At 35.9% G+C, this 26805-nt stretch overlaps 1 protein-coding gene and 2 non-coding genes across 6 annotated transcripts in view; 2 read left to right on the top strand and 1 right to left on the bottom strand.

Annotated features, from left to right (window-relative positions):
* ADK (adenosine kinase) overlaps nt 1–26805 on the bottom strand; it is a 506764-nt gene that overhangs the window by 55276 nt on the left and 424683 nt on the right. The gene's annotated exons all lie outside the window — the stretch shown is intronic.
* Nucleotides 25634–25712, top strand: LOC116644438. The gene has a single exon (XR_004301754.1). It is a non-coding gene; the product is annotated as a small nucleolar RNA U2-19 (small nucleolar RNA).
* Nucleotides 25869–25937, top strand: LOC116644437. Its single transcript, XR_004301753.1, has one exon. It is a non-coding gene; the product is annotated as a small nucleolar RNA U2-30 (small nucleolar RNA).

Here is a 26805-nt window from a genome sequence, read left to right as displayed (position 1 = left end):
AAAGAATTAGTGAACTGGAAGACAGATCAGAAGAAAATATCCAGAATGCAGCACAGCCAAGATGGGTAAGATATATTCTACACAGTTCCTGAAAGTGGAATTAGGACCAGTGGACAGAAATGAGAAAATAAATTCTGTTCAACAGAAGAAAAAACTTTTTAACATTTTGGGGTTTATAAAACTGAAATGAATAGATCTACTAGGTACTGAATATTTTAAAGAGGATTCCTGAATTGATTTTGGAATATGATAAGATGATGTCTATTCCCTTTTTAAGACCTTAGGTTTTTGTAAGAATTCAGAGACTTATTAATTAAATGGAAGTGTTACATGAGATAAAGTTTGGAAAAGTATAGTATGATCCTATATATGTAAAATTATGTAATGTGTGCATGGAAGACCTTAGTAGAAAGACGTCTTAAAGGATAATCACTAAATTGTTAATTTTTGCTATCTCTGATGGGGGAATTTCAGTGGATATTTTATTTATGGTCCAATGTTGAGGATGGTATTGGTAATCATGAGATCAGAGCATTACAGCTAAGAGTATTACATTAGAGCAGGTGTTCTCACATTTTTTAGTTCTAGGACTCTTTATACTCCTAAAAATTGAGAACCTCAAATAGCTTTTGTTTATGTTGAGTTATATTTATCAATATTTACTGTATTAGAAATTTTAAAAGATGTATTAGTAAACCAGTTACACTTCAACATGTTTCTATGAAAAATAACAAAATATTCCAAACAAAAATGTGAAAAGAGTGACATTTATATTTTTACTGATCTCTTTAATGTCTGGTTTAATAAAAGACAGCTGGGTTTCATATCTGTTTTAGTATTCAATTTGTTGCTATATCACACATTATGTAGTCTCTAGAAAACTCTACTGAAATTGAGAGTCAAAAAACCAAATAATATCTTAGTATTATTGTGAAATAGCTTTGACTTCATGGAAGAGACAACTTGAAGGAGTCTTAGAGACCTCTAATGGGTCCGTACTTTGAAAACTGCTCCATTACAGTAAGGGTTATAGTTGTCACCATACTGAGATGGTAGACCTGCTTACTCTGGATAAGCTGTAAGTACAAGAGTGTGTCAGTTCTGCTGGGCTTACAGCTGTGTTTAGTGGGATAGGCCAGTAAGGAATTAATCCTCTGCAGCTTAGAAAGTGAAGATCCCAAACAGTGCTGAGATGAAAGCAAGCTGGCAAACAAGAATATTTTAGATTTCTCTAGGCAGATAAAGTGTCACTGTGCTGATCCCTTCATGTAATAATAGGCCTGAATTAATTATCCCAGCCCACGGTTGCTTTGTTGTTACAGCAAACAGAAGTAAAGTTTGATATAAATGCACTAGACAAGGTAGATTAGCTAAGGCCTGAGGTGGGAGAACTAACAAAGGTCTCCAAAGTGAAGACAAACTGATTTCCACATTAGAATCCTGGTACCTTAAGACCAAGATATAAACCCAACCCGAGACAGAGGGAGATCTGAAGTCTGCCTAGCATGGCAGTCACACACACACACACACACACACACACACACACACACACACACACAGAGGTCTGCAGCTCACATTATCATGAAAGGCATGATTTAGCCAATTTTATCAGAAACAAAATTAACAGGCATTGAACTTTGGTCCTACTAGGCTCAATGAATTTTGAGGACTTAAAAAGAATTATTAAGTGTTGTAGACACCATTATTCTTCCTTAATCGAGAAAGCTCAGAGTTCCTCAATTGCAGAGAATTTAATACAACTATTTGGTGACAGGATATTTTTATCCTTTTCCCATGGTGTTAAACCCTGATAGTGAAATATTATTTTTTTTTAAAGATTTTATTTATTTATTTGACAGAGAGAGACACAGAGAGAGAAGGAACACAAGCAGGGGGAGTGGGTGAGGGAGAAGCAGGCTTCCTGCAGAGCAGGGAGCCCGATGTGGGGCTCGATCCCAGGACCCTGGGAGACGCTTAATGACTGAGCCACCCAGGCGCCCCGTGAAATATAATTTTATATTTGACTAATCCTTAAAAGAAAGATGAAGGAAAGAATGGTGCCACAGAAATAAGGTTTACATCCTATCCCCCCAAAATTCTTTTAATTACATTTTCATTATTTTAGTATCTAGACCAGGGGTTGTCCAACTGTGGTCTGGGAGCTGAATCTGGCTAGTGCCTATTTTTGTAAATAAAGTTTTATTGGAACACAGCTACACCCATTTGTTTATGTATATTGTTACATATGGCTGCTTTCATGCTGCAGAAACAGAGTTGAACAGTTGTGACTGAGACTGTCTGTACTGCAAAGCTGAGAATATTTACTGTTTGGCCCTTTACAGAAAAGCTCACTGACTCCTGATCTAGATACATAGTCCGTTAGAACCGCATGTTATATTAGAGATTTTCTAGTCAGTCCTTTCATTTTACAGTTGAATAAAATGAAGCCTAGAGAATTGAAAAAGCAGCACAGTGAGCACACAGAAGACAAGTGGAAGCACCCTAGCACATGGGATTCCTTCTTTGCTATTTTCTAGCCTACTCATTCCACACTAGGAATGCTCTGCCTAAAGCAAGAGTCCTGTGGAGTCTCTTAAAAGCCGCATATGGTCCTGGCACAGAAATCGTTTTTTCAACACCTGGGTAACCAGGCTGTGTAGGTCCCGGGAGTGCAGCAGTGCCCTCAGCATCAGTTCTAGCCAACCCCTGAGGAGTTAGATCTGAGAGAGAGCCACTTTCAAGGCCCTGCCTCATTAGTCCCTGCTGCCACCAATCTAGCTCAGAGAAAATTGATCCTTCCCTCATGCCTGCTGCACCAAGGCCAGTCTTGGGAAAGAGGTTTTGTTCATAGAGGATTTGTTAATTAAGTCATCACTGTACTAATGAAACCCCAGAGCTTCAGCCACTAGTTGTCTATGTTACTTTAGGGTAGCTAAATTTGTTAATTAAAAGGAGTATGTTCTTTTAGAAATAACTAATAATTAAAAAAAATAAAATAAAAATAAGATATGGAAAACACATAGTATTTATCCTCTTACCCCCTATCGTAATCATTCTTGCTATTGTGATGATAATGGTAATTTTATATTCTGATTTTTTTATACTTACAGAAAAGTCCTCAAATTTTAAGTTAATGAAGTTTCACAAAATGAATGAACCCATTGTTTTGGTTTACTTTTCATCTAACATACATGTAGTCTCAAACTGCTGCATTATTTTTAATGATAGTATCAATAAATAACATAGTTTACCCATTATATTAAAGTTCCTTTTAATTTTTACTATTATATGTAAAAATGACACAAATATATTTTCACATGTAGTTGCTCCCATATTTTTAGTTATTTAAATTCCATGAACTGAAGTTACTGTATAAAAGGATATAAATACTTTCACTATTTATACTCTAGCAATATTATAAGGGCATCTGACTGACCACACTCCCAAGCATCAAACAGCAAATTTTTTTGAAAGTTTCTCTTATATCACATATCCCAATTTGAACTTCTTTATTAAAGTCATAGCCAGGGGGCACCGGGGTGGCTCAGTCGTTAGGCATCTGCCTTCGGCTCAGGTCATGATCCCAGGGTCCTGGGATGGAGCCGCGCATTGGGCTCCCTGCTCCGCGGGGAGTCTGCTTCTCCCCCACCCATTCCCCCTGCTTGTGTTCCCTCTCTCGCTGTCTCTCTGTCAAAAAACAAATAAAATCTTAAAAAAAAAAAAAGTCATAGCCAGGATGACATTGTCAGAGAGCCATTTATAGTCTGATTCTAAAAGGAAAGCTCATTAATAAGCAAAAGTGTACAAAGGTTAGGAGAAAGTTTTATTAAATGTGTTTATTATGATCTGGGGCACCCGAAACACTGATCATTCTGCATCTCTCACAAGGAAAAAATATTCACACTAATGTGATATTGATGTATTCCAAAAGCTGCTTAAAAGCCAGTTTAATGGGGCGCCTGGGTGGCTCAGCTGGTTAAGTGTCTGTCTTGGCTTAGGTCATGATCTGGGGGTCCTGGGATAGAGCCCTGCATGAGGCTCCCTGCTCAGTGGGGAGCCTGCTTCTCCCTCTCCCTCTGCCCCTCCCCCTGCTTGTGTTCTCTCTCCCTCTCTCTCAAATAAATAGATAAAATCTTAAAAAAAAAAAAAGCCAGTTTAACATCCATCCCATAGATACCAACTCCCAAGAAAAATTATCACCAGAATCAGCATAGGTTCACAAACATATATACACAAATGTACAGCTTAATAAAGTATATTCTTTTAAGACTCTAGTTAAAAATCGCTACACTCAATTCATCATAACTCAGGTAGCCTAGATGATTCTTCAAGTTGTGTATATATATTTAAAAATGGCTAATTTTGGGGGTGCCTGGGTGGCTCAGTCAGTTAAGCGGCTGCTTTTGGGGGTTGGGGGATCCCAGCACCCTGGGATCAAGGCCCATGTTGGGCTCCCTGCTTAGCGGGAGCCTGCTTCTCCCTCTCCCCCTGCTTGTGCTCTCTGTCAAATAAATAAATAAAATCTTTTTTAAAAAAAATAAAAATGGCTAAGTTTTTTATATGGCTAATGGCACAGGACTAAAAAAATATATCTGACTATACTAAAATTAAATTAATTTCTTTTACTAATAGCTTTATTGAGGTACGACTGACATACAATAAACAGTACATATTTAAAGTGTACATTTTGATAAGTTTGAATAAATAATTCTAAAAATTTCTTTGTGCTTCTTAGTAAACCCCCACCTCTTCCTGCCCTCCAGGCCCCAAGCAACCATTCATCTGGATCCATAGTATCAAAGTTTGATTTGGATTTTTAATCAATTACTCTATAATGATTCAGGTAATGCTGCCTATACTCAGTGGGTTTTTTTCTCCATAAATGGGTATGTAATTTGAACAATAGAGGTTACTTTCTAGGAAAATTTCTGAGCTACAGATTCATTGGACCAATAGCAGCTTTAAGCATTCTGCTAAGTGCCAGTCTTGTGTGGAGACTGCCAGTCTTGTCATATATTAACACATAATTACAGACTTCCAGCATTAGCTGATAATTGGTGGTTCTTGAAACAACAGTATTTTAAAACAAATGAAAGAGGAATTAATTTGATTATTTAAAACCAAACCTTTGGAACATTCATAGCAATTCTGTTTCTTCTACAGTTATCCTATATGTATTTAAAGATTTCTTTTTCTTCTGAGTTAAGAAAAACATTCATTCAGGTAATTTTTCTTTTCTTTTACAGTTTGTAATTATTCCAATGGTCAACTGGCACAATAATCAACTCTAGGTTGTTGGTTGACTGTAAGAACCTATGTATTTGATATTCAGACTTTCATTGATTTACTGTTATTCTGCACACATACTTAAAAAAGACCTCCTAGATATTTTATGTCCACTCAGATGAAAACTATCTATACACTATGTAGTTCTTAATACTGAATTTCTATTTCTTTGTATTATTATCTTTCCAGTCACTTAAATTCAAAATCTTTGGATCACTTTTGTCTTCTTACATAGTCATTAAATCCTATTAAACCTTCTTTCATGATGTCTTTTTGCCTTTAGTAATGTGATCTTTCTTTATCTTTCTAGCTTCTTGTACCTATGCTTAGGTTGCACTGCAGGCATATGAAATATGTCCCCCTGTGCATGATGCTTGACTCTTCTTTGCCTATGCTTTGGCATACATTGTTTCTTTTGCGTAGATTTTTTTTTTGGGGGGGGGGGGTCTTCTTTGCTTGTCAAGCCTCAAATACCCATCTAATGTAAAATCTTGTATAAAGCACTTCTTAGACTCCTCCATGCAATTAATTGTTCTTTCTTCTTAGGTCTTTATAACACTTTAAACATTCATCTACTACAGCTCTTACTACAACAAATTGTGATTATTTCTTTACACATCTCTATTTCATATATTGTGAGTTCCCTGTAGGTAGAAACCACCATATATACAGTACATTGCTAGTGCCTAGAATACATTAGGCCCTCAATTCCTATATGTGGGTTAAATAAATTCTTTTCTATTAGCTTTTCACCGTTCTAATTCAAATCCCTCTTGGTGCATATCCAAGTTTTTGCTTCCAAATAGGTGTGCCTGATTATAACCTCTGCTTCTTCCAGGTGATTTTATATACTAGCATGGAATTGTATCTCCTAAACTGCTGTTTTGGATCATATTATTTCTCTGCTCAAAACCCTTTAATAACTTCCTACATCCTTTCAAATCAGACCCAACTCCTTAATAAAGCATTCAAAATCTCAGTGCAATCTAACACTAAGTTCTCCCTCTCTTTTTCTTTTGCTTTATCATCTATTCATTTTCCTTACAAAAACTATACTAGCATATAGAAGTACTTATATTTTCTGGAACATCTTGTAGTCTCTATTTTTGCCACATTATTCTTTAAAAAAATAGGTTCTCTATTGTTTGCACCGCCTTTGAAAGAAGACTTTTTATTGAGGTATAACACCTATACAGAAAAGTGTATAAATTGGAAGCCTGATCCTCAAGGACTGACTCAGACTAAATGGAGAGATAGAAAAGGTTCTAGTCATCCCTAATGAATCCAGCCTGCAGCCAACACCTACCTAAATGTAGCCACACTAGTGATCACTGTCAAGGCCAGGAGAACAACTGCCCAGCTGAGTCTCTAGCCTTGACTCCAGAACTGTGAGAAAATAAAACTGCTATTATTTTTAAGCTATTAATTTGTGGGGTGGTTTGTTATGTTGAAATACTCTCTTCTTGCAATACCAATCCCCTCCAAGGGTAACCTGACTTTTATTTCCACTGACTTTATATAAACAGAATCACATGGTGTGTTGTTTTTATTTATATGAAAATGTCTTTATTTTACCTTCATCCTTCAAGAAAAATTTTGCTGGGTATAGAATTCTGGGTTGGTAGATTTATTTTAGCACTTTAAAGATTTTATTTTTAAGTAATCTCCATTGTTAATGTGGAACTTGAATTTATAACCCCGAGATCAAGAATTGCATGCTCTACTGAGCCAACCAGACACCCCCACTTTCAGCACCTTAAAGATGTTGTTCCACTCGCTTTTGACCAACACTGTTTCTGATAAGATATCTGTAATTGTTCGTATGATTTTCCCTTTGTATGTAGTGTGCTATTTTGCTCTAGCAACTTTCAATACCTTCCTTTTATCTTTTGGTTTGGTAATTTGATTATAATATGTTTAGTTTTGGTTTTCTTTGTATTTATTCTGTTTGTGGCTCACAGAATGTCCTCAATCTACAAGTTCACGTCTCTGATCAGAATTAGAAAACTTTCAGTCCTTATTTTATCAAATATTTCTCCTGCCCCATTCTCTCTGTCCTTTCCTTCTGGGACTCCAATTATACATACATTAAGCCCTTTGATATTGTCCCACAGGTTACAGAAGCTCTGTTCATTTTGTTTCAGTCTTTTTTTTTTCTTTGTTCTTCACACTTGTAATCTCTGTAGCTCTATATTCAAGTTTGCTGGCTCTCCTGTCATCTCTAACTGTTGAAAGAGCACCTATTGAATTTTTTATTTCAGAGATTGTAATTCTCATTTCTACAATTTCCATTTTTTAAAGCTTCTATTTCTCTGTTGAGATTTTCTAATTGTTCATTCATATGAGCAAATTTCCTTTTACATCTTAGAGTACAGTTAAAATAATTATTTTAAAATTGTGTGCTGGGGCGCCTGGGTGGCTCAGTTGGTTGGGTGACTGCCTTCGGCTCAGGTCATGATCCTGGAGTCCCGGGATCGAGTCCCGCATCGGGCTCCCTGCTCAGCAGGGAGTCTGCTTCTTCCTCTGACCCTCTTCCCTCTCGTGCTCTCTATCTCTCATTCTCTCTCTCTCAAATAAATAAATAAAATCTTTAAAAAAAAAATTGTGTGCTAATGCCAACATTAAAGTCATTTCACAGTTGGTCTCTACTGATTTTTTTTTTTTAATTTCACACAATGTTACACTAGTTTCAGGTGTATAACACAGTGTTTCAACTTCTCTATAAATTATGTTATGCTCACCACGAGTATAGCTACCATCTGCTATCACACGAGACTATTATAATAGCAGTGAGTACACTCTCTATGCTGTACCTTTTATTCCTGTGACTTACTCACTCCATAACTGGAAGGCTGTATCTCTCACTCCCCTTCACCCATTTGTCCATCCCTCTACTCCCTTCCCCTCTGGCAACCATTACTTTGTTCTCTGTATTTATAGGTCCAATTCTGCCCCTTTTTTTTTCCTGATTCTGCTTTTTTGTTGTTCATTCATTTGTTTTGTTTTTTAGATTCTACTTGAGTAAAATCATATAGTATTTGTCTTTCTCAGTCTGACTTATTTCACATAGCATAATATCCTTCAGGTCCATCCATGTTGTCACAAATGACATAATCCCATCCTTTTTTATGGCTGTGTAATATTCCTGTGTGTGTGTGTATACACATACTACATCTTACTTACACATTTGTCTATCAATGGACACTTAGGCTGCCTGCCTTCACATGTTGGCTATTGTAAATAATGCCAAGGCTGGGGCGCCTGGGTGGCTCAGTTGGTTAAGTGTCTGCTTTCAGCTCAGGTCATGATCTGGGGGTCTTGGGATCGAGTCCCACATTGGGCTCCCTGCTCAGTGGGGAGCCTGCTTCTCCCTCTACCTGCCGCTCCCCCTGCTTGTGCTTTTTTCCTCTAAAAAAATAAAAATAAAAACTAATGCCAAGGCTGCAATGAACATAGGGCTGCATATATCTTTTTGAATTAGTGTTTTCATTTTCTTTTGGTAGATACCCAGTTCCACTGTTTTCTTTTGTTCTTCATTGTGCATGTTTCTTTGTATGTCTTATAATTTTAGATTGTATCCTGAATATTGTAAATGAAATGTTGTGGAGTAGGGGTTGGCAAACTACAGCCAGTGGGCAGGTCACCTGATTTGTGAATAAAGTTTTAGTGGAACACAGCCATGTCCCCTTGCGCATGTATTGTCTATAGATGCTTTTGCATTACAATGGCATAGTTGAGTAATTGCAACAGAGACCGCTTGGCCTATAAGTCTAAAATATGTAATCTTGGGGCGCCTGGGTGGCTAAGTTGTTAAGCGTCTGCCTTTGGCTCAGGTCATGATCCCAGGGTCCTGGGATCGAGCCCCACATAGGGCTCTCTGCTCAGCGGGAAGCCTGCTTCTCCCTCTCCCACTCCCCCCACTTGTGTTTCCTCTCTTGCTGTGTCTCTCTCTGTCAAATAAATAAATAAAATCTTAAAAAACATAAATAAAAATAAAATATGTAATCTATAACCCTTTAAGAAAAAGTTTGCTGACCCCTGTTGTAGAGACCAGTCAACTGTGTTTCCATGAAGAGGGTTAATTTTTTTTTTTTCATAAAGTAGGCAGTTAATCTTTGCTAGACTCAAATTCTAACCTGTCAGTCAGACTGCATGTTTTCTATCAAGTTTTAGGCATGCTACTTAATGCCAATTTGGGCTTGCCCTAGAGATAAAAGCCACAAAAAGAGGAAACTTAAGACCATTCCCTTGCTAATACAGATTCTCTTTCAGTTTCTGTGTAATTTTCATTGTTTTCTAGTGTTCCCAGGTTGTTGCTTTGATAATATTTTGTTCAGCATTATAATTGCTTCCTTGGAGAAAGAATGGTCTAAAAGGAACTGTTTTTACTCTCAGTTGGAAGTCAGGATTCACTCTTTCAGGTTTGATTTCTCAACATTATGTTTGTTATATTCATTCATATTGTTAAGTGTAGTAGTAATTCATTCTCTTTTCATTACATATTCCACCATATTAATATATCATTTATTTATCCATTTTACTGTTTATAGACATTTGTATTGTTTCTAATTATTTTGGTCATTACAAATAGTACTGCTCTATTTGTTATAACAAAAGACTAGAAATAACCAAGATGTACAATGGAAGATTAGTAAAATAAATGACGGTGCATTAATGAAATGGAATATTATGTAATCCTAAAAACATGGAACAATCTCCAAGATATATTAACTGAAAAAGCAAGGTGTGGAAAAATATGTGTAACTGACTTCCAATAGAAGCACTGGTTGACTCTTGGAAAAAGAACTGAATAGATGAGGAAAAGATTAAGAAGAAAAATTTCATGCTTTGTAAATGTATGATACATTAAAAACAAATTTATAGAAAAGCACAAAAGTACAAATATATCTTCCCATGTTAATAAAACACTTTTATGACTAATCAATTTCTATCTTATAGATATGTTAATAAATTCTCTATGGTTGAATATTTAGACTAGAATGAGTAAGATCTCTGTGAAGTAATATGGAAAGATTTCCTGGATAGGTTACAAAGTGAAAAAAGCAAAGTACAAGAGAGTACCAACAGTGGGACATCTTTCAAATAAAAAGGAAGGGGAAATAAAATATTCATGTATCTGCTCATCTGGGCATAAACAAATCTAGGAATGAAATGTCTATCAACTGTTGATGGATAAACAGAATGTGGTATATTTATATATAATGGGTAGAACAGTATCCACCTAAAATTCATGTCCACCTGGAACCTCAGAATGTGACCTTATTTAAAACTAAGGTAGATATAATTGCGTATGTAATGAGTTAAGAGTATCCTTATAATAAGAGGTGAGGACATACAAAGATACAGCTATAAGCCAAGGACTATCAAGAAATGCTAAGGACTGATTGCCAAGAGCCACCAGAAGCTAGGAAGATACAAGGAATTCTTCCCTATAGACTTCAGAGGGAACATGGCCCTGTAATATCTTTATCACTCTACATGCTGATATCTAGAGACTTTTAGCCTTTAGAACTGTGAGAGAATAAATTTATGTTGTTTTAAGCCACCTAATTTGTAGTAATTTGTTATGGCAGCCCTAGGAAATGGAATATTACATGGTAATAAAAAGGAATGAATTATTGATACATGCTACAAAATGGATAAACCTTGAAAACATACCAAATGAAAGAAGCTTGTACGAAACACATTGTAAGATTCCATTTTGTGGATTTCTAGAATAGGCATATGCACAGAGACAGATTAGTAGTTGCAAAGGGCTGGCAGAAATTGGAGAAACTGAGGAGAGAGTTTCTTTTCGGGTGATAAAAATGTTCTAAAATCGATTGTGGTGATAGGTGCACAACTCTGTGAATATACCAAAAAATTGAATTTACATTTTAAATGAGTAAATTATATGATATGTGAATTATATTTCAATAAAGCTGTTTGGGGAAAAATAAGATGAAATACAGGAAGGATAAATCAGAGACTAATGAATTCAGGTGCCTCCAAGAGGTAAGTGGAAAAAGGACAGAAGAATGGGAAAATGGGAATGGAGAAGGGATGTGGGGAGAGGGACAATTCACTGAGTATATCTTTGTAAATAGACACCATGGTATCTATACAGCCATGGTAACTTTCTACAAATCATTAAAAAAGTTAAAATTAACCATGGGGCGAAATGCTGTTGTGTTATATTGGAGTAGGCAATATCAGTATGAACTCATATTTAAATATATATATAGGGGACACCTGGGTGCCTCAGTTGGTTAAGTGTCTGCCTTCAGCTCAGGTCATGACCCTGGGGTCCTGGGATTGAGCCCCGCATCGGGCTCCCTGCTTGGCCCTCTCCCACTCCCCCTGCTTGTGTTCCCTCTCTTGCTGTCTCTTTCTCTGTCAAATAAATAAATAAAATCTTTAAAAAATATACATATATACACACACACACACAGATACAGGAACAGATATAGACAAATAGATATAGAAATAGATAGAGATGTATGCATATATTCATATATTTCTTAATTCCATCCACGGAGAAAAAACAAGCCAGTAGCAATGAGAACAGCTAGTGCCAATAAAAGGAACTAGAATTTTGAGAAATGGCTGATTTCATGCTTAGGGCAGGAAAACTTGGAGCATCCTGTATCAGAATATAAAGAAGTCAAAGAATGACGGCAATATGTCAAAAGGGTATAACAGCCATCCTGAAGGCACTTCCAATGGCCAAATCTAGGACAATCTGAGCAAAAAATAAAAAATGATAGCAAGGAATTTTATTCATAGAATAAAATGAATATCCCACAAGTCCATACTGACATAAATAAGTATATGAATAAATAAATACATGGGCAGAAGAGAAAGCTCTTCCTGACAATAGAATTCTAATTAATCATGTATAGGGAATAATAAAAATAATCATTATTTGGCTAACACGACAGTAATAATTACTTTTATTTATTTCCTTTTTTTTTTTTTTGACAGAGAGAGAGAAGCGTGTGAGAGCAGGGGGAGGAGCAGAGGGAGAAGGAGAGAGAGAATCTTAAGCAGGCTCCACGCTGAGTGTGGAGCCCAATGCAGGGCTCGAGATCATGACCTGAGCCGAAATAAAGAAATCAAAAGTTGGATGCTTAACTGACTGAGCCACCCAGGTGCCCCCATAATTATTACTGAGTAATCAATGGCTGCTAAAATTAGATGGCAAAAGTATGATGAGACCAAAAAAGAAAAAAAAAAGATGAAAGACACATAATCTCAAAGTATTTCCCCACAAGATATTTATGGAGAAATATGAGAGGCACCACCTTAACCAAGTGATCAAAATTAACACCATCACTAATGAGGCATATTGGTATCATAAATGTCCTGATGTGATATGCTGAGAGCATAATTTCATTTCTGTGGTATTCTTACCTAAATGGTATAACCTGAATTTAGTCAAACCCAAATTGAGAGACATTATATAAAATAACTGGGTAGGCACTCCTCAAAAGTGTCAAAGTTATGGAAGACAAAGGCAAAACTGAAGAACTATGCCAGAGTGTCAAGAGAAGAAGGGATTGACTACTAATGCAATTTGGGGCCCTGGATTGTATTCTAGACCAGAAAAACAACATTAGTGAGAGAACTGGCAACATCTGAATAAGGTCTGTAGCTTTATTAGCAGTATTCCTACAATATTAATTTCCTGGTTTTTACAACTGTACTATGGTTATATAAAATGTTAGTGTTTAGGAAAGCTGGGTGAAGGATATATGGAAGATCTCTACTATTTTTGCAATCTCTGCTGTAAAATGAGAAGTTAAAAATATTAAAAATTTAAGATCAATGCTGTTATGAATATCCTTGTATGTAAATCTTTGTGCATATGCTAAATTATTCCATAGGATTAATTCCTGTAACTAAAATTACTGAGTCAAAGGATATGCATATTTTAAAGGCTTTTGATATGTATTCTCAAGCTGTCACCCAGGAAAGCTGTACAAAATTTCTCTTACCAGCAGTGGGTCTCAATTATTTTTCAAATTTCCAACATGTACTAGATGATCTCTAAGGTCATTTCTAGTTCTGATCTGCATCAAAACCTTACTTATGTTGCACAAACCAGTTTACACGTCACTTAAAAAATATACTGTTTTCCTGATCACTAGTGTAAAGTAAACTCATGCCGTTATTTCTACAGCCTATTTCTTGGTAAAATTCAAATAATGTTTTCTATACACGGTTTTCTAGTGTATATCTCACCTGCTTTCTTTAAGTCTAAGCTCCCTGAAGGAAGGGCCATATACCTTTGTTTCCAATATTACCCTAGCACAGTATATATGCTATACACAGCAGTGGTTCAATTCAGCATTTCAGGAGTTAAGTTGCAACTTGCTTCTTGTCATAGACATGTTCAGATACGTTATTGGCTGATATTTCAAGTCCTGTATTGTTTGCATGAGGTCCTTCCTCATTTTGCCCTCCTTATATCTTTCCTGGGTCTTTATAGTTCAGGCTGTACTTGCAGAGTGAGATACCCCAACATTAAGCTAGGCCTAACAAGGGCAGGATACATATCAAGAGTAGGGCACAGAATTATTTAGACTATGTAAGCTGTGGTAGCCCAAGTGGAACTGCAAAGCTTTTGTTTTACTTTAATAAATTGTCTTCTGCACTAATCAATCCTGAGAACTGGCCTGGGCTTCAGTCTAGATTGTCTATCCTTAGCCTTGACTGATTATCCTTCCTAACATTCTAGGCTCCACCTTCTAAAAACTAAACTGTTTGCTAGCTCCTGGCAACCTTTCCTTTTAGAAGACCAGCACAGCTCCATTTATATAAGAATCGCCTTCTCTGAATGATACTGATTGCCTCCTAAGAAAGAACTTTTTTCCTTTTTCCACTACCACTCCTAGCTCACATAATATCTTGGTGTGTTCATACCAGAATTGCTGAGGCTGCCGTACCCTTGGAGGCTGTACTTAAAATGACTTAATGCCAGATTTGCTACCAACTCCTGTGTCCAGACACTTTATCTCAACATCTGCCTCACCTGAGTTAAGTTTTTTCCCAGTCCCTGCTGGCTCTGCTTTCCTGACTTTCCTATTTAACCAATCCGCTATGCCTCCATCCTGGACCATTAATCTAACTTACTATAATCTACCTTATCACAGCTTTGGCTTGTCAACTATAGAAACAGCACAAAAGGTCAACACCTGGGTAAAAATCATCACCCCCCCCCCCCACAGGATCTATTTTCCTCTGTTTAGGTAAAATTCAGAATAACTCAAAGGGAAAAGCTAGCTATGCTTTGAAGCTGAATTGAAACAACCAAATAATACACAGTAACACATGGAAAACTGAGCTGTAAACAGATCCCAGATTAAATGTCAGTACTGTCAATGGTGACAAATGCCTTTATGCTTTATAGATAAGCTTACAAGTGGCATGCTGGGTTGGGTTGTTGCTATCAGGTGTCAAAGAAACCTAATGACCCGCATTATGATCTACTTCTTATGCTGGCATACCAACGAGCAGGTTTCTAAAAGTTTACTGCAGCTGAATGTTCAGTTAAGGTTTAATATACATATTAAACATATATTAACATATCCATATAATATATAAGTCAATATATTAATATATTTAACAAATATATTACATATAATAAGCATGCATTTATCTTTTTTCTCGAAATGATTCTTTGTACTTCTAAAACACCCAACAAAAAAAATCTAAATGTAGATATCCTTTATAGAGGAATGTGAAGATAGAAATGGATAAATCTAAGGCTATTTCAAAATAAAGCTTTTTTGATTATCCTTTGTGTCAAATTCTGAAAGTAGCTATAGCCAAGGCTCTAAAAAGCTTATATCTATATGGATTTGCTATAATGGCTTAAGGTTTAAATGCTTTAACAGATTCCAGAATAGCTGACTGCAAAACTATTTGTTTGATCATAACAAAGAGCACTGTTGATCTTTCACAATAATCATGCTATGATCTGTAATTTATGATGGAAATATAATGGTTAATCCTACTGCAAGTCACAGAAATTGAAGGCCATGGTTTACTTTCTAGGACTCATGGGCATATTCAGATTAACCAGCAGTTTATTTTTTTTAAGATTTTATTTATTTATTTGACAGAGAGACACAGCGAGAGAGGGAACACAAGCAGGGGGAGTGGGAGAGGGAGAAGCAGGCCTCCCGTGGAGCAGGGAGCCCGATGTGGGGCTCGATCCCAGGACCCTGGGATCATGACCTGAGCCGAAGACAGACACTTAACGACTGAGCCACCCAGGTGCCCCTAACCAGCAGTTTAGACAGAAATAAGAACCTTGCTCAGGATCCATGTAACTGTTTCAGGGGACCAGACCTTTTGTCTAGGCCTCCATTCATTGTTCCTCATCCAATCTTTCTTAATACCTAGATATACTCTAGATATTTAAGCAACATCTAGAAGGAATAAGATCATTTTAAAACAGTTTCTTCATTAAAATGTGAGTCACAGAAAACAGTGTTCTCTAGAAAATGCAATGACAAAGATTTATATGAAAAATTTCACAAAAAATCCACTTTGAATCATAGAATATAATCACATTACACAGCTTGTAAATGTAGACTCTTTAGTGAAGACATATTCCTACCTCTCTCAATTTTACTTGGCTCTATCATTCACTTATTAAACCCTAAACCAGGAATACCTCCTGGAAATGGGAGAGATTTCTCTAGTGTTACCTGCTGTTTCTATATAGATTTAAAAATGGGGTGAATATAGTTTATTTAATTTTAAACATTATTTTGAACTTCTATTTCTAGCTTCCAGTGTTTATTATCAGAATTTCTGTAATTTTATTAACAGCTATATTATCTCCTAAGTTAGTGTCAACTGTAAATTTTATTAATGGGCTATTACTCTTTTTCTTTAATTTAAGGGAAAAAAATACTTAATAAAGCCAAGCCAGCAGCATTTCTTTTAGAAAGCACTTTAGTATGAACTGTCTCCATGACTGAATTCATTACCCTTTTGCATTAGTCTTTGTTTATCATCTTTAAACCAAACCAATCTTTATTAATTTTCTAAGGCATTTTCCCTAGTGCTCTTACCATGATTTATATATAGCTCTTTTTCTCTACAATTTTCCTAACCCTATCAAATTTGTCTCACTCCAACCCCATGGGTTTGTTCATTACTAATACCTTTTAGAGGGATTACTGCAGCTTTTATTCTTTGGCATTTAATTAAAAAAAAAAAGATCTTCATGTTTAGTATTTGTTGATCCCTCTGAAACAGGGCTTTATAAACAAATAGAAGTGCATTATGATAAACTGATCACAAGATGTTTCTCAGCCCAAATGATCTCTTCTTTCTCTGTATGCACTTTAAGATTTTATTTATTTATTTATTTATTTGAGAGAGAAAGGGCACGTGGGTGGCTCAGTTGGTTAAGCGTCTGCCTTCAGCTCAGGTCATGATCCCAGGGCCCAGGGATAGAGCCCTCCATCCGGCTCTGCTCAGCAGGGAGCCTGCTTCTCCCTCTCCCTCTGCCTGCTGCTTCCCCTGCTTGTGTTCTCTCTCTTTCTCTGTCACATAAATAAAATCTTTAAAAATAAAAGAAGAGAGAGGGACAGCGAAAGTGAGCAGGGGGAGGAGCAGAAGGAGAGAAATAATCTCCACGCTGAGTGCAGAGCCTGATGCAGAGTTCAATCTCATGATCCTGAGATCATGACCTGAGCAGAAATCAAGAGTCGGATGCTTAACCCACTGAGTCACCCAGGCACCCCCCTCTGTATGTATTTTAAGCACTTAAGCATGTACTGCCCAGCAAAGCATTCAAAGCCTTATCACAACTTACCATTCATGCTTACCCACAAGTCTCTCCCCAATATTTTACATTCTGTGTGATACATTATACCCTTTAAGACCTCTTTGCTTTTTTATCTTATTATTCCATTAATTTACATTCCTTTGTAATCTCAACTTGCCAAAAATGAACTGTATTCTTCAAAGCCTAATTAAAACATCACTTCCTTTGTGAAATTTTCCCCAATTCCTTGTGCCTTCTCTTCTATAAAGGGTAGTTCATTAAAGTCATATACTACTTCTCATTATTGTGTATAGGAATATGTCTCTCCTAGATTTTAAGAAATGGGAGTTTTTGTCTTATTTATCTTTATAACAATAATTCTTGACACATAGTAGGCACTCAGTAAAACCATACCGATTTGAATCCATTTGTACTGTTACTTTACTGTTTTACCTATTGGTATCTTGCCTCTCTGACCTGTCCTGTTAGAGATTCTCCGATTTCTTTAAGTTCTATATTACCTGGCATATTCTTAGCACATGATCAAGAACATTTGAGTTGGAAGAAATGTTAGAAATAGCACAGCCCAAAAACTCAACCAATACAAGAATTCATTTTACTAAATACCTCTGTTTAACTATCTAATAAGGAGCATGACAATATGGACTGGTTTGCTCAGGATAGCCCTCGTATAATTAATAGCACCCTCGTTCACTCTCAAAAGTATCTGAGTTTTGTTGTTTCATGGTCATCTTAATAATGAAAAACTGCTTACTTCCTCACAAGTAGTGGACAGCTGAACAATCCTAATTATTGTATCTTTTGAATTCTGAACCATGTGGATGTATTACCTATCCACAGAACATTTTAAAAAATTTCCCCTTTGTTATAGGTAAGTAAGGGTAGAGTTCTAGGACTAAATGAAATAAGTAAGAGTACAGGCAAAATTTAATATGATAAATAAATTAAGGGCGCCTGGTGGCTCAGTCAGTTAAGTGTCTGACTCAATTTTGGCTCAGGTCATGATCTCAGGGTCACGAGATGAAGCCCTGCGTTGGGCTCCATGCTGGTGTGGAGCCTGATTAAGATTCTCTCCCTCTCTCCCCCTCTCCCCACTTGCATGCGCAGGCATTTGCACACGCTCTCTCTCTCTCTCTCAAAAAAAAAAAAAATATATATATATATATATATATATATATGATAAATAAATTGAATAGGCGGCTAAGTGCAAAATGATTAATTTGACAAAAGATTAGGACATTTTCTTGAGACTTTAGATTGCTTATTAAACCAGAAAGGCACTGAATATAAGAACTTAAAATAGCTTAATAGAAGCAGAGAAAAGCTAAATAAACTTCATGGGCCAAGATTAAATAACAGGGGAAAATCCTTAGGAATAGTGGCTTCTATTTTGGCTACTTCAAAGGTCAATGAATATAAAAAATGATGTACACTTCTAAAGAAGTTTAATTAGGATAAACTATCTTGGCTAAGGCTTAAAGGAATAAGGCAACAGATAAGTCTTCATTTAAGTATAGTTTTTAATATCCAATGAGCAACACTGTATTCCTTTTAACCCAAGAAAATTTTAACTGTTCAGTTATCTGAATCAGATTTTTCTGCATACCTACAAAGACTTTTATCTGAGCCAAAAACACACATGCCATGTTTCAGCCAAAATAAAATTCTGCCGCCAAGCTGTAATGCTCTGAAAAATAAATTTTGGAGTCTAACTGAATTATAGAAGAATCACTCATTAGGTACAAACAATAATTATTCTGAAAAACATTTGGTAATATACTTCTTAGATAAATATCCATTTATAATATATTTTCAAGAGCTTTCAAGAAATTGATTATTTGGGGGCCCCTCGGTGGCTCAGTCGTTAAGCGTCTGCCTTCGGCTCAGGTCATGATCCCAGGGTCCTGGGATCGAGTCCCGCATCAGGCTCCCTCCTCGGCAGGGAGCCTGCTTCTCACTCTCCCACTCCCCCTGCTTGTGCTTTCTCTCTCTGTCAAATAAATAAATAAAATCTTTAAAAAAAAAAAAGAAATTGATTATTTGGAGTTTTAAAAGAAGATGGAAACATTCTCTAAGAACCATTTAAGTTGATGTGTACATATATATCTATAAATGTGTAGGTAAATGTAGCTATCATCTAGATATCCATTCACATATACATAATGCATTTATAAGATATATATACACACCTCCACATGAGAATGTTTTAACCAGCTCTAAAAAATTCTACTAAAGAATTTAAATCTTTATTATTAATATTCTGTATTAAGAAATTAATATATAAAGCCTTAAAATTGGAGATTATTTGTCTGAAGCTCTGAGAAACACAGTTAACCAAATATCTTCTAGATCATATATGGACGCTTTCTTGAGTCAAAGGTCTCTAGATGTATTCCTACAAGATTTATCCTACTAAAATCTATTGGTATCGATCTACTGGTTAAGTGTAATGAAGAAGCAGAAAGTGATCCTTTAAATATACATTCTCAGATACAGTATAAGCCAGGGTTTTCCCAGCCTCGGCATTACTGACAATTTGAGCCAGACAATTCTCTGTTGTGGATGGCTGTCCTGTACATTATAGGATGTATAAGTGGCATCTTTGGCCTCTATCCACTAGATGCCAGTTGAGTTCCCCCATTCTCTACTGCCCACCCAGGTGTGACAACCAAAAGTGATGGGAAAAATTGCTCCTGGTTGAGAACCACTACTGTAAATAAGTGAGGCAATGTGGTATAGAACAGATTAGACTATATTGGGGTTCAAGAGGTTGGATTCTGATACAGTTTTTTGGCTCTAACTTTGGGATCTTGCATTAATTATTGCATCCAGCCATTCTCAAAGCAGGTTATGGATGCTGGTATTGCTAAATCATCTAACAACCTTATATAACAGATGAATCTACTTAACTTTCTTGGGCCATGTATTTTTCTATTTTATAATTAAAAATATTGACTAGGAACTTTGATTTAGGCTCTAATGCCATAGCTTGTGATAAACCACTTCCTATACCACTTCCTATACAGCTAGAAAAGCAGTAAAAATAAAAGAATAATAAATGGAGGTATAAGAGCACTGTCAAGGTAGCCAAGATTTGCTAAGACAAGATCCCTAGGAGTAGAAAACCTTAAAGAGCTAGGCTGACATTTTAAAAGTTGATTTTCCCCTCAGGGCATTTGCAAATTTTTGGCGCTTGGTTAGAGGTTGAGAATCTAGGAAACGGGCTTTTAATAAGAGGTAGAGAAGCCAACAGAGCTTTTGACAATCTCCAGTGTTGCTGAGACAAAAATTGGAGTTTGGGGCTGCCAAGGTAGTCAGAATTGAGGTGTCATGTTCTTGAAGAGAAGGAAACATAGTGGAGTAAGCCTGACACTCAGGGCTCTTCTTCTTTGAGGTATTTGTTAAATCTGTAATGTCATAGGACAAGAAGGCAAGACACTAAGCAGAAGACCTCTAAAAGGCAGAGTAGTATTTTTAGCAGTTGTATGGTGCCAACGACAACCTATCAAGGAGTATGGACCCTAGTAAATACTGTAGGATTTCAGTTTAAATTTCAGGAGAGCTATAACATAGGAGTGGAGGAAAATGAGAAGGCTTACAAAAACTGTAACCCAACCTTTAGTTGGTTCAGTCCTCAATAGAAATGCTATAATTTAGCATGGACAATATTTAACATTTAATGAAAATTTATCTGGCAAACCAAGATATAAGGCCCTCCCAAAAGAAGTAAAAAAAAAAACCAGGGGTGCCTGGGTGGTTCAGTCGTTAAGCATCTGCCTTCAGCTCAGGTCATGATCCCAGGGTCCTGGGATCGAGCCCTGCATCGGGCTCCCTGCTCAGCCGGGAGCCTGCTTCTCCCTCTCCCACTCCCCCTGCTTGTGTTCCCTCTCTACCTGTGTCTCTCTGTCAAATAAATAAAATCTTAAAAAAAAAAAAGAAACAAAGAAGTAAAAAAACCAGACCTATAGATGATTGAGATATCACAATTTTTGGACAGGCAATTTATTATTACTGTGATTAACATGTTCAAAAAATAAATGACAAGGTAGATGTTTATAGTATAGAACTGACAGCAATAAAAAAGAATCAAGTAATATAGGAAATAAAAAACGTGACTATTGAAATGAAGAACTCAACAGATGTGCTGAAATGCAGATTGGAGAAAGTAGAAGAGAGGATAGTGAACTAAATGCCAGGTCAGTACAAATATATAAGCTGAAACCTGAGGAGGAAAAATGATAAGAAATACAAAAAAAGATCATAAAAGACATATGGGACACAATAAAAAGGCCTAAGATATGAGTAACTGGTGTCCCGACTGGAAAGAGAGGAATGCAGTATCTAAAGAGATAATGGTTGGAAAATCTCCAAAACTGGTAAGAGTCATCAGTCACAGTTTCAAGAAGTACTAAAAACCCCAGCAGGATAAATACAAGAAAAACCAGAACCAAGTCCAAAGTTAAAGTCAAAGAAAAATTCTAAAAGCAGACAAAGAAAGTAGAAATATATCCAAAGAAGCAAGAATAAGACTAACAACTGACTTCTTGACAAAAATAAGAGAATCCAAAGATTATGGAAGGTCATCATTAAAGAGTCAAAGAATATAACTTCCAATGTAGAGTTCTGTACTTACTGAGAGGCAAAATAAAAGATATCTGCAGGGGCACCTGGGTGGCTCAGTTGGTTAAGTATCCCACTCTTGTTTTCGGCTCAGGTCATGGACTCAGGGTTGTAAGACTGAGCCCTGTGTTGGGCTCTGTGCTGGACAAGGAGCCTGCTTCGGATTCCCTCTCTGTCTCCTACTCTGTATGCAGCCCCCCCCCCCCCCCCCCCCCACCCCCCCCCCCCTTTTTCCAAAAAAAAAAAAAAAAAAATCTGTAAACAAAAACTAAGAGAATTCACACACTGAGTGAAAAGTAAAAGAAGCTGTGTAGGCAGAAGAAAAATAATAATATAATTCATAATTGTCCAGATGAAAACATGGAAATACAGGAAGAGGAGAAAAACAATGGAAAGAGTAAAATTCAACTACACAAAATGATTAACAGCATTTTGTCACTACAAGGCATTAAAATGTAGAATTAAGGTGACTGACAACAATAATACAAAAGGTTGGAAATCTTAAATGGAATTAAAATGTTCTAAGATCCTACCATTGTATGAGAAGTGGCAAACCTTATAGTTTATATTTGACTTTAATATGTCAAGGGTACATTTTGTAATCTTTAGGGCAAACATCAAAAGGATATACAACTGCCAAGCAAATAGAAAAGGAAATGAGAATAAAAAATACCTGTTCAATCTAAAAGAGGCAGGAAAGAAGAAAAAAAAGAAGATAAACATGTGGCAAACAGGAAAAAAAAAGTAAGATGTGAGATAGGAATCTAATTATATGAGTAATGTATATTAAATATAGACTCCAATTAAAAGATAGAACGAATTAAAAAAACAATAAAAAGTGCATTCCAATTACAAAAAGAATCTTGTATTTAAGAACATAGAAAGGTTGAAAGTAAAAGGATGGAAAAGCCATGCAAATACTAAAACAACCTAAAGCTGGCATAGTTATACTAATAATAGATACAAAAGATATTCAGGTAAGCATCATTAGAGGTAAAGAAGGATATTTCCAAATGATAAAAGGTTCAATCCATCAGGAAGATACAAGAATTCTAAACTTATATACATGTAAGCTATATACAAGTATATATAACTTACACATGAAAGATAGCTTCAAAACACATAAAGCAAAATTAGATGGAACCAAAAGAAGAGATATAAAAATCCCAATCATAGCAGGACACTTTAATAAATGTCTCTCAATAACTGATAAAACAAGCAGACAAAAACTAAGCAAGAGTATAAGTGATCTGGACAACAAACTCAACAAACTTGACTTTACAGTATATACTAAGACTGTATTTAAGAATGTCAGCATATTAAAAAAAAGAATGTCAGCATATACATTGTTTCCAAATGCACAAAGAACGTGTATAAAACTGACGATATGATGTTCAATAAGACAAAATTTCAACAAATTTTGAAGAACTCAAAATCATTCTGCATATCTGACCACAATGAAATTAAACCAAAAATCAGAAACAAAAAGATAATTAGAAAATCTCCAAATATATTTCAGATATTTAAAAATTAAGCAAAACTTCCTAAATAACTTATGGATTAAAGAAGAAATCACAATAGGAATTAGAAAATGTTTTGTACTAAAAATAACAAAAATAGACATACCAATATTTAGAAATTAAATATGTAAAAAATAGAAGAAAGTAAATAGTATCCAAAATTTAAAAAATAAAAAACCAAACATTCAATGAAGAAAATCAACAAAGGCAGAGTTGGTTCTTTTCTTTTTTTAAAGATTTTATTTATTTATTTGGGAGAGAGAGAGAGCACAAGCAGACTCGATGGTGACCAGGGAGTCCATCATGGGGCTCAATCCCAAGGCCCTAGGCTCATGACCTGAGCTGAAGGCAGATGCTTAACCAACTGAGCCACCCAGGTGCCCCAGTTCTTTATAAGACTAATAAAATTGATAAATCTTGTCATGGCCATGAAAATGTGCCTCTCAGATGTGCCAAGTGGAGCTATGCTTTGAAATTCACCACTGCATTCATATTGAGGCCATGCTTCCCATGAGCACAACAGAAATAGCATGGAGACCTATTCCTGAGATATGTGGGACTCCTTTGGGCAACTCTGGCTTGAGGACTCCTCTCTGGCCTTGTCAAAACTTAATTAATATTGCAATCTATGCCTCTTCCTTCCCAACCTTTCTTCAGTCCTGCTCTCCAGCACAGGGGTCAAACCTGCACCACAATTTGAGAGGTCTCCCTGTTTCCTCTGGCTCCTAACTTATCTTCCATTACAGGTGTTTCCTTCAATAAATCTCTTGAATGTCTAACTTCATCTTGGCATCTACTTCTTTGAAAATCCAAATTAGCATAAACTTATAGGAAGAGTGATCAAGGAAAAGAGAAAGAGCATAAATTTAATTCTAAGATTAGGAATTAAAAAAGGAACATCACTATAGATCCTATAGTAATTAAGAGGATGAGAGAATATTAGAAATAATTTTATGCTAATAAATTTGAGTATTTAGATAAAGTAGACAAATTCTGAGAGAAAAACAACTTATCAAAACTGACACAGGAAGAAATAAAAAAAACCAGACATTCCTATTCAATTAAAGAATCTGTAATTAACAGATTCCTAGATCTAGGCCCAGATATTTTGATGGGTGAGCTCTTTCAACTATTTACATAAAAATAACCTCAAGCTTATAAAATTCTCCCAGAACAGAAAAAGGGCACTGCCTAATTAACTTTATAAGGTCATCATAATGTTCCTACCCAAACTAACAGGGATGTTACAAAAAAGGAAAATTAGGAAACAAACTCTTTCATAACAACACTGCAAAAATATGAGAAAAATATAATCAAATCAAATCCAGTGATACATTAAAAGAATATCATGACTATATTGGGACTATCCCAAGAATGCAAAGGTGATTTATCCTTCTAAAATCAAGCTGTAATTCACACATTAAAAAAAGGGGGGGGGGTGAAATCATATAGTAATTTCTAATAGATGCAGAAAAGTTATTTGATAAAATTCAACATCCTGGGCACCTGGGTGGCTCAGTTGGTTAAGTGACTGCCTTCGGCTCAGGTCATGATCCTGGAGTCCCAGGATCGAGTCCCGCATCGGGCTCCCTGCTCAGCAGGGAGTCTGCTTCTCCCTCTGACCCTCCCCCCTCTCATGTGCTCTCTCTCATTCTCTCTCTCTCAAATAAATAAATAAAATCTTTAAAAAAAAAAAATTCAACATCCTTTCATGACTAAAAACACCTTAACATCATCAACAATAAAACTCTTTGCAAACTATTAATGAAAGGAAACTTCTTGAATCTGTTAAGGAGTATCTATAAAGAGATTACAGCAAATTTTATCCTTTTTGATGAAATACTGAAGGTTTTCCATAGGAGATTGGGAATGAGACGAAGATACTCATTATAACCATTTCAATTATACTCATATTCATTGTGCTTTGCTGTGCTAATTGTGCAGTAAGAAAAATAAAAAAATAAATACAAAGATTGGGAAAGAAGAGATGAAACTGTCATTATTCACAGATGATATCATTATATACATAGAAAAATCCAAAAGAATCAACAGACATATTATTACAATTAATAAATGGAAACAATGTCATTGTAAAAAATTTATAAACCAGTGAGACACAAACAGAAACTGAAACTAAAAGGATGCCATTTAAAAATGGATAGCATCTGGGCGCCTGGGTGGCTCAGTTGGTTAAGCGACTGCCTTCGGCTCAGGTCATGATCCTGGAGTCCTGGGATCGAGTCCCGCATCAGGCTCCCTGCTCAGTGGGGGGTCTGCTTCTCCCTCTGACCCTCTTCCCTCTCGTGCTCTGTCTCTCATTCTCTCTCTCAAATAAATAAAATCTTTAAAAAAAAAAAATGGATAGCACCATTCCCTGAGATCTGCTCTTACTGAAATGGATCAATATGAAAATAGACAAATCTGAGCATCAGAAGACCTTCTAGTCTATCTGATGCATGATCTCTGTAGTTCTGAGAAGCAAAAGTATTTAAAACAACAAGGGCTTGTATCTGGAGTTGTGAGGTGTGTGTGCATCTGTGTGTACAAAGGTGACAGTGGGTAACTGAGGATTTGTTGATGGATGATGAGATTGGGAGGTGGATATGTGTGTGTATGAAAGACTAATCAGTTCTGAGCAATGATGGAAAGGTTTTCTACTGACCTTTATAACTATGAAGGTTTCTATACTTGATCTGAACTCAGAATTAAAAAAAAAAAAGTATCAAAAAACAAATAATAAGCGGGACACCTGGCTGGCTTAGTTGGTAGAGCATGTGACACTTGATCACAAGGTCATGAATTCAAGCCCCATGTTGGGCACAGAGCTCACTTAAAAAAATACAGAAAACAAATAATAGGAATATTATAAAAGTTACATATGTGAGACCATTATACTGAAAAAACTAACATTTTGAGAAAAATTAAAGACCACTAAATTAACAGAGAAAAATACTCTATGGATTGGAAAACACAATATTGTAAGGCTGTCAATTCCTTCCAAATTGGTTCACAGATTCAATATAAAATTCAATTCAATAAAATTCTAGTAAGAACTAAAAAAATTTCAAGGGGGCAACAACAATCTGATTCTAAAATTTATGTGGAAATGCAAAGAGGCAAGAAAAGCCAGGATAACCTTGAAGAACAAAGTTGGAAGTTTGGCATTACCAAATAAAAAGACTAATTATAAGTAATTAAGAGACTGTAAACTGGTTATAAGGATAAAGAAAACAATGGAATAGAGCAGTCTAGAAAAAGACTCACAGATATAAGGTAATGTGAAATGTGACAAATGTGTCAATTTACTGCAGTAAAGGAAAGGATGTTCCTTTTAATAAATGATTGTGGGTCAACTCGTTATTCATATGGTCAAAAGAAATGAATTATCCCTCTACCCCGTAACCATATATAAAAATTAATTCTAATACCAGAAGGACTGTAAATCCAGATGAAAAGAATAACATAAAAATTTTAGGGATAAGAAAAGAACAACAGGAAAATCTCTTAATGAGCTAGGGATATCCAAAGATTTTCTTTAAAATAATATGAAAAGTATTACCCATAAGGGGA

The sequence above is a fragment of the Phoca vitulina genome, unplaced genomic scaffold (genome assembly GCF_004348235.1).
Source record: "Phoca vitulina isolate PV1807 unplaced genomic scaffold, GSC_HSeal_1.0 scaffold29, whole genome shotgun sequence".
NCBI classification, from domain to species: domain Eukaryota; kingdom Metazoa; phylum Chordata; class Mammalia; order Carnivora; family Phocidae; genus Phoca; species Phoca vitulina.
The sequence above is the reverse complement of the archived record's forward strand: the minus strand, read 5'-3'. Positions and strand labels throughout refer to the sequence as shown.